This window comes from Bidens hawaiensis, unplaced genomic scaffold (genome assembly GCF_021521415.1).
Source record: "Bidens hawaiensis isolate Kalapana, Puna unplaced genomic scaffold, B.hawaiensis_p1.1 tig00026196_1, whole genome shotgun sequence".
NCBI classification, from domain to species: Eukaryota; Viridiplantae; Streptophyta; class Magnoliopsida; order Asterales; family Asteraceae; genus Bidens; species Bidens hawaiensis.
Genome location: NW_027494215.1, coordinates 110,467 through 118,792, shown reverse-complemented (window position 1 = coordinate 118,792; position 8,326 = coordinate 110,467). Strand labels below are relative to the sequence as shown.

At 32.5% G+C, this 8,326-nt stretch overlaps 1 pseudogene across 1 annotated transcript; it reads right to left on the bottom strand.

Annotated features, from left to right (window-relative positions):
* Positions 1-968: 968 nt before the first annotated feature.
* LOC143573093 (calmodulin-binding transcription activator 5-like) lies at positions 969-7,928 on the bottom strand (annotated as a pseudogene). Its single transcript, XR_013142366.1, has 13 exons — positions 7,849-7,928; positions 6,378-6,503; positions 5,556-5,671; positions 5,375-5,463; positions 5,240-5,285; positions 5,053-5,155; positions 4,150-4,264; positions 4,014-4,072; positions 3,679-3,936; positions 3,059-3,637; positions 1,979-2,269; positions 1,748-1,862; positions 969-1,337 (listed from the first exon to the last, which is right to left on the bottom strand). The product of XR_013142366.1 is annotated as a calmodulin-binding transcription activator 5-like (transcript).
* Positions 7,929-8,326: the final 398 nt, after the last annotated feature.

The following is an 8,326-nucleotide window of genomic DNA, read 5'->3' as shown; positions in this document are numbered from 1 at the left end:
TAGATGTATAAATTTCAACCCATTTAATTATTAGTGGTTAATTCGGGTTATGGTTGATCTCCAATTGAAAATTTTGTCAAAATGAATCAAATTTTCTAAATTGGTACCAAGTCAAATGGGTTGAAGGCCGTTTTTTTTTCAGAAAACATTCGAAGTCTTCGTATTCAAGCAAATAAATTATTACTAAAGTAAAATATTTATTGTAATAATAAATGACTATCATTCATGACAGGTTTTTATATAACTGTCTGGGTTTACTTGAAAGTTGGAGTGTATTGTGGTTGAAAGAGAATGAAAAGAGTAAGATAAGGATGAGAAGATAAAGACTTTGAATGAGAAAAGTATTAGGCATCTAAAGAATTAGTTTAAAGCCTTAATATTGAAAAGCCTCATTTATAAGGTAAATAGGTTGATTTTTAAGTTCATACTATAAATTATAATATTTATGATTATATATTGATTTCTTTGTTTTATTATATGTGATCAGGATGAGGTGAGTAGCTGCATGAAAAGACATGATTTAAAGCAAGCAGTGTGATAAAAGAATTTTTTGATGGATGGTTTTATTAAGGGGTTGTTTGATAGCCATTTAGTAATCACTAAGAGTCTACCAAACAGCATCTAAGTTTTGTAACGAGCAAATTCTTTATTATCCTCCTATCTACTTATTCAATGATATTCAAAATTTCATAGATCATATTTATTAATACTTATCAAAATTTATTTGATTATATTTATTTGATTTTCAAAGTTTCATATATTATATTTATTAACTAATATGTATCAAGCTCTATTTGATTAAACTTTCATAGATTATATTTATTAATATGTTTTAAAAATAATTTTTTCAACCAATGTGTCAAACGGATATATAAACTTGTCATATAATAAAAGGAATAATATGTGAGAAATAAATCATACATCAAAACATATCCATGACATCTTAAATCATTTGTCTGCTGAAAGTTTTACGGCCCTTTATTATACATACAAGTTAAAAACACAACTACAATGCTTATATACGAGTCTGAAAAAAAAACTAACTCAAACCGAAGCTAAACATGAGACCTGACCTAACGATCAACTCTTTGACTCCAACCACCTAAAATTATAACACAACAACATACCTTGATAATCCAAGTATACGAACGCACAAAAACCAAGTCATTAGAACAAGGCACCCAACAAGATACATATTAGCAAATTTAAACCCTAAAAGAGTGTCAATAATAAAAAAAGGATGCTTACTCCCAAATGAGACTTCAGTGTGCCTAAACGTCTATAGCATCTTCAAGAAACAATACCCGCGATCAACCTATTATACATAGCAGATATTACTTCATTTGGCTTTTGTTACTATACATGGGAGGGTGGTTCAACATACACAAATAGAGAATACCACTCTGAACCATTTACTTATTATTATTAAGAATTAAATGAAAAGAGTAAATGATTTTTCTCTCTAATTAATTATTTTTCCTGCTTTCTGTCCTATCTCTTTTCCTCGTAGCAAGTCTCGTGCACATGTGTTTATAATATACAGATAATTGTAAATTTACGCCCAGATGCATAACCATGATATGTCAAAGTCATGTTCAAATCATAGATAAATAGACAAAGAAATTAATGTTTCAGAGTGGTACTTCATGGTTTTATATACAAATATTTTCACAAATCATACGCCCGTGTACGACTACTTATCCCACCACAAAAGATGACAAAAATAATTACAGTTGAAAATGCGTACCTTAATCATGTCTACAGGCATTAACAAGATATATATGTAGCTGTCAGAGTCATATAGCACGTAACTTTTATATTTTCATGTTCATATCAGAATTAAGAAGCTCTTCATACATCAACTGCAAGATCCAAAAGGGTATTTTAGTTTTAAACAGTCTTTTTCTTTTTCATCGTTAAGACTGATTTTACCATCATAAAAATGATAAAAAAAGTGTAATAAGCATTAAACACATACCGATGTTTGGTTAAGTGCAAGCTTCATCTTTCTATATTCTTCTTGAGCTCGTTTCGATCTAAACATGGCTTGGACCAGAACAACCGATCTTTCCACTCGCTCTTCCGCTTGTTTTCTACTCGCGTTGAAGAAACTTTCCACCTCAGTGTTCTCGTGTTCATCTGGAACCACTTGGAGACCTCTAAATCCTTTGCGTTTTTTAAGCCAACGAAGAACTGCCTTCTCCAACACTCCTACTGACCATACTATTTTCTTGTACTGCCTTCTCACTTGATAACCACGGAAAAATGACTGCGTAAACGAGAGGAGCCGCTTGTGAGCTACTCGAAATCAGCTTGCTAAAAATTCGAACCAAGCCGACCTTAAACTCGCCCTAACTCAAGCCTAAGTTGGAGCTCATTTAATAAACGAGCTCCAGCCCAAGCTTCATATATCCTTGAATAGGCTAGCCATGGAATTGTAAAAGAGCTGAGTCAAATTGGGCTCGGGCTGGGCTCGAAAATGGGTAGCACGTTTATTTCTATAAAAGTTTTGTATTTTTTACCATCTTGATGATATATATGAAAGCAAAAAATAATATTGATATACATAATGCAGAATTTATTATTTTTACACATCAAAACTTGGGTTATAACTGATGTATACTAAAATTTTGGCTTTAATTCAAACGAGCCAAACAAGCGAGCCAATAGGCCAGCAGCCAGCTAGCTAGCAAGCCAACGAGTGAGGTTAGCTTGGTTTAGGCTTGGCTTGTTTACATATGAACCGATTTTGAGCGAGCGTTTTGAACAACCCTAGCTCACGAGCCTTAACAAGATAGTTCATATTATAAACATCTTTTTATTTTTTTATAATAAATACGTACATAATAAATATTTTTGTACACAAAGTTATGATTAAAAATATCTAACAAAATATCTTTCTTATAAAAAATTATAATATTAAATAATTATATTTGTATATAAATAAAAAGATTAGATATTTAATATACTAATAAACGAGAGCCAATCTCAGGTTTAAAAATTTATTAACGAGTCAAGCTTGAACTCTCTTAGTTTAGAGCAAAATCTAAAATCTTACTTGAATTTTAATCGCTTGACGGCGTTTATTAAGATAATCTTTCCGTATTTGCCAAGTACGAAACCGGTATTGTATACGAGTAGCAGCTGCCATTTTTTTCTTGGTTTCGTGCTTACGAAATGCATGTTGAATCCTCATAGCTGCTATTATACACCTTGCTTCATCTTCCGGGTTAGCAAACTCAACCGCTTTCGATCTCATTTTAAAAGACTGCTCCCGGAACGCAGCCTGTATGCGGGCGGCAGCATCAGCTGCCCGCCTATAAGCCGCCAGGGTATCCTTTAAATATTGCTCCTCTTCAGTTATGTTGGTCCCGGGCCCACTTGTAACAGAATCGTCATCGGTCGGGATTGTACTTTGTAACGAGCCGCTTACGTTTCCAGCTAATGTCATGGCTGCAAAATGAGCTAACAACGCTTTTTCTGCAAGGAATGCAGCTAGCCCCTCGTACCCGCTCTTGGATGCCAGGTCAGCAGTGGTGCATCCATCTGGGTTTTCTGAAGTGGGATCCGTTACCAGATTTGGGTTCGCGCCTGCGGATAGAAGAGATGCCACACATTTTTGCCTGCAAGTGGAGATCTAATCAAAATTTGAATATATATATGGTTATAAAATCTTTATATGGTTATAAAATCAACCTTTGTTTCTTCACTTGATGAAGCCCATGAAGGTGAAACCTCAGTTATATTAAACATGTGTTGATTATAACTCGTTGAAACAGTCGGTTGTGTTGTCAGAGCATGATCATCTAGCACAGGAGTTTCAGTCAAGGTGTAGTTCATCCACCTTCCAAAACTATCTTGATTTTTCAATCCATCATTCACACTACTATCCATAATACTAATAGTCGCGCCAACATTCACATCTTTGGGGCCCACCTGTAATAGCATAAACAGAATGACATTAATATCACAAACTTATGAAGATCTATCTATCTTCTCCAAACTCTACTTACAGTGTCTATAAATCCATTTAGTCCATATTGATCATCTTGATTGAAGTACGATATGTTTCCTGCAATTGAAAAGTTTAATCAAATTCACTTGTTTAATGAATTAGCTTGTAAATTGTAACTAAATGAAGTTAATTACCTCCTTCGGGCGTGATTAACTTGTTGGAGCCATCCGGGACTACAAGCTCGTCCCATTCAAGTGTGTTGATTTTCATGAAGTCTCTTCTCATGGTTTATTATAGTCTCATTAGGCTCTGCAGAATCACAATATATATATATATATATATATATATAACCTTTAAAAATAATTACTAAAGAATAATAACAAAATTCGGTTATTAGTTCAAGATTTTATCTCAAAAAAGAGAGTATTTCAACCAACAGTAACAAATTTCTTCAGCTCTCCATTTAACACTCTAGCTTTTTTCTAATTAAAAAAACCACTAAAGTATTGTAGTGGATTTTTTTACACATATTAATTTTTTTTTTTAAATTAACTGACCTAAATATAGGGATGTCAATTAGCTACTCAAGAATTGCTCGTAAAAGTTTCAAAATGAACTGATCTCTAGCCTAAAAATAAGCTTGTTTAATAAACAAGCCCGAGCCTAAGCTTAAGATGGCTCGCGAGCCTAAAACAAGCCTAATATCTATATAAATTTTAGTTAATATATTAAATATATGCTTATATAATAATTACTATTGTGTATAAAATTATGATAAAAATAACTAAATGATATATACTATGTTATATATAAAACTTATAATTAAAACATATATGATATATATTACGTTTTATATGTAAAAATTATAATTAAAATATAAATATAAAACATAATATAATTAATTAATGATAAATGAGCCGAGCTCGTTCGGCTCGTTTAAATAATTATAAGAAATTTCAGAACAAGTCAGAAAAAAGTAAGAATGACTTTACTGGAACAAATGAACAGTATTAAAACTTTAATTATTTAATATTTTATCCCATTTTAAAAAACTGAACTTTTTGGAGATCTTAATATCAGTAAATAAACATACTTACGCGCATAATAAGCTTGATCAACACCATCATTTTCTTCTGACAAATTCCATGAAGTAGGTGGGTGCTCTGAACTAGAATTCGAGTCAATAGTCAGGGAACTCAACTGCATTATAAAATTTGTTATCCTAAAGAACCGAGTATACAAAACAAGTATACTAATATTAAAAGTTGTGTACAATAGATCAACCTCTTGTGTGTCACGATAATGAACAAGAACAATATGTTCCAGCTTCCTGTAACACAATCGAAATAAAAACAAAACAATGTTACAATATCTGTTAATATGGGAAAGAAATAAAGTTATCTTTGATAAGATACTTACTTATCAAGAAGCCAGTAGCATCTGCGAACAAAGGTTGACTGGTCTTCACCATGAGCATAATACACATGGATCCTTTCATCATCACCAACCTTTATATATTAATAACGTAGAAAGGTTATGTTATAAGTTTATAACTGAATTCGCTAATATCTGCATATGCAGTTAAATAGTGTAAACTTACTTTCAAGTGTTCATGAGCTTCTTTGACAGTTCTTCCATCTTTTTTCTTTTTCCAATTATGCCCATCCCTCCAGAAATTTCTGAGCATTTTTCGGTCAAATAAGACGATTGTGCCACCTATTTAATGCAAAATGACACATGCTGGGAATAAAATTTCAACATCTAACAAAAATGTGATGATGAACTGTAAACATGTATGATAGAAGTTTACAAAACAAGCAGAGCCGGGTTGGTCGTTTATCTTAACTAGCTGAAATGTTGGACCCAGGCTTGCCTCTTCAAAAGCTCAAGCCATTGCTCATTGAGGGGCTTATTTATTTTAAATTATTTTTAACTTTAAAATTTTGTATTTATTACAGATATAAAATTTTGTAACATAGATATCTTATAAACTACAGAACGTATAATTTATATTATATTAAATTTGAGTTAAAACTTTGGATTACTATTTATATGTATTAAAATTTAGGCTTTAACTCTAAATGAGCAAACTAAAATTTAAAATATTAAGAGAATTTTCAATATCTTTTTATTCTTTTCATTAACAATTGTCATACGGCTTTAAGTTAAAAAATATATACGCATACATATATATGTGTGTGTGTGCGTGTGTATTTGGGCTTTAGTTTAAACAACCTAACGAGCGAGTCATGAGCCGAACTAGACTTGGGGCATGGCTCATTTAAAAACAAGCCTGTTTCGAGCAAGCCACGAGCTTTTTGAACAAACCCTAGTCCATCCACAGGACCTTGAAGTTTGAGCCCAATTTAACTGAGGAACATAACCTCAGAAAGTGGAAAACAAAGGTTGGGATAAGATTTACTTTTTGGCAAATTGACAGGCTTCACATAAACGTTGAAATGCTTGTAGTTACAAAGAATTGCATGTATCTCATTTGGTCTGAGCCATCTTGTCTTAGCTTCCTCAAACATGGTGGGCACATCTAAATCTTTTCATAGCCAAAATAAATATTCTTAGAAGAGTTTAAAATTAAGAGTTTAATGAAAATGAAGAAAAAAACAAAAAAGTTATATCACCAAGCAAATGCATATGCATATGCTTCACTAGTTAACTTTAACTATAACTAACATTTAAATAAATTGAACTAGTAGAATGGGATAAAGTTTCAATTGTAATTAACATGATCTTTTCATTATATATAGATTTAAACAAATACGTGAACTCCACGTAGGAAAACCTGACAATATTGGTTTGCATGAGGGGTCAGATGTTACACTATAACTAAGCATGCAACAAGATGACTACTGGATTCATTGTTTTAAATACCAAGTGAAACAAGAAATGAAGAAATGCCACACACCTAGAGTGATATCAAATAAGCTCTCTTAAGACATCCAAAATCATTATAACATGATTCTAGTTTAGACTACAGAGTTAGAGAAACTACATGTTTGTACACCCAACTTATAGTTAGCATATCCCAAGAGCTAAAACGACTAAGCATTTTCAGGTTCTAGATTAATTTCCGCTTCAATACCGGTAAGGATGATATGATATTCCATAAAATCTTGCATTTCAAATTGTACGACCTTTGACAATTAAAAGTAGATCATTATCTTTTTTTAAAAAAAAAATAAGAATTACAACAGGACATTTAATTTCTGGTTAAAAAGAAAATTGCTATAAACCTTATCATTCCTTTATAAAACAAGAATCATGGAGCTTTAAAAAGATCTTATCAACATCCAACTTTAGAAAAAGTTGTAAAAACCACTTAAACTTTGCCAGCATGTTATCCTTTTCTTTGGTCCAGATTACTCTACAATCAACATTATCAATATGGGTCAAGATTACACTTTTTTTTAACAGTGTTTGGAACTGGCCCCATCACCCAAGTAAGCCTTGTTGAGATGTGATGTCAACCATCGGCCTGACTCACCCAGGATCACCATCAAGGAGGAAACCACATCACCCCATGCTATTGGACCAAAAGGTCAATGGCGGGTCAAGATTACTCAAAATAACCAATATGGGTCAAGATTATCCTAAACAACCAACCTGAGTCATAATTACCAAAATAACCAACATGGGTCATGATTACACTAAATAACCTACCCTAATAATCAATATTACCAAAAACAACCAATATCATAACATAAATTAGTTAAGATTACCCTAAATAAGCAACCAACATGGGACATAATTACCCTAAATAAAATAATATGGGTCAGGTCAAGATGGGTTGGTGCAAAATTCATCAATTTTCAAGAAACATAATCGTTTTATTAAATTTAGTCCAGTGACAGGTGAAAGTATATTATTCTAAAACTGACCTTGCATAGTCCTAAAGCCATGAATCTCTGAACCCACAAGCTGTGAAGGTACAGCAAGCTCCATAACCTCAATTCAAATTATTAAGTAAGAAAGAGTATGGGTTTCAAAGTGGGTGAAGAAGATATGATGGGAATTATTGATCTGGGTATCAAGAGATGAGGAGAGGTGACCAAGCATTAATTTGTAGAGGAGAGAAACTGAAGGACCAATAATAATAATATAGTAAGGGAGGGGTGTCTAATTCTAAAGCAGAGTGTGGGACCAGTAAGGTGTCAACTCTGCTGGCTTTTCTTTTGTTTCTAGACAGACTTACTTTTGTTTAGTGTTGACTCAATTTTGTGTTTCTTTAAGTGTGGAAAATGCTGTTTTCATGATACTTTGAATCTGTCTTCAAAGGTGTTTCTTTAGGTGTGAACTCAATCTGTGTTTTAAGTTACAGAAATTGGCTTACCGACGCTCAATTGCAAATCCAAACGG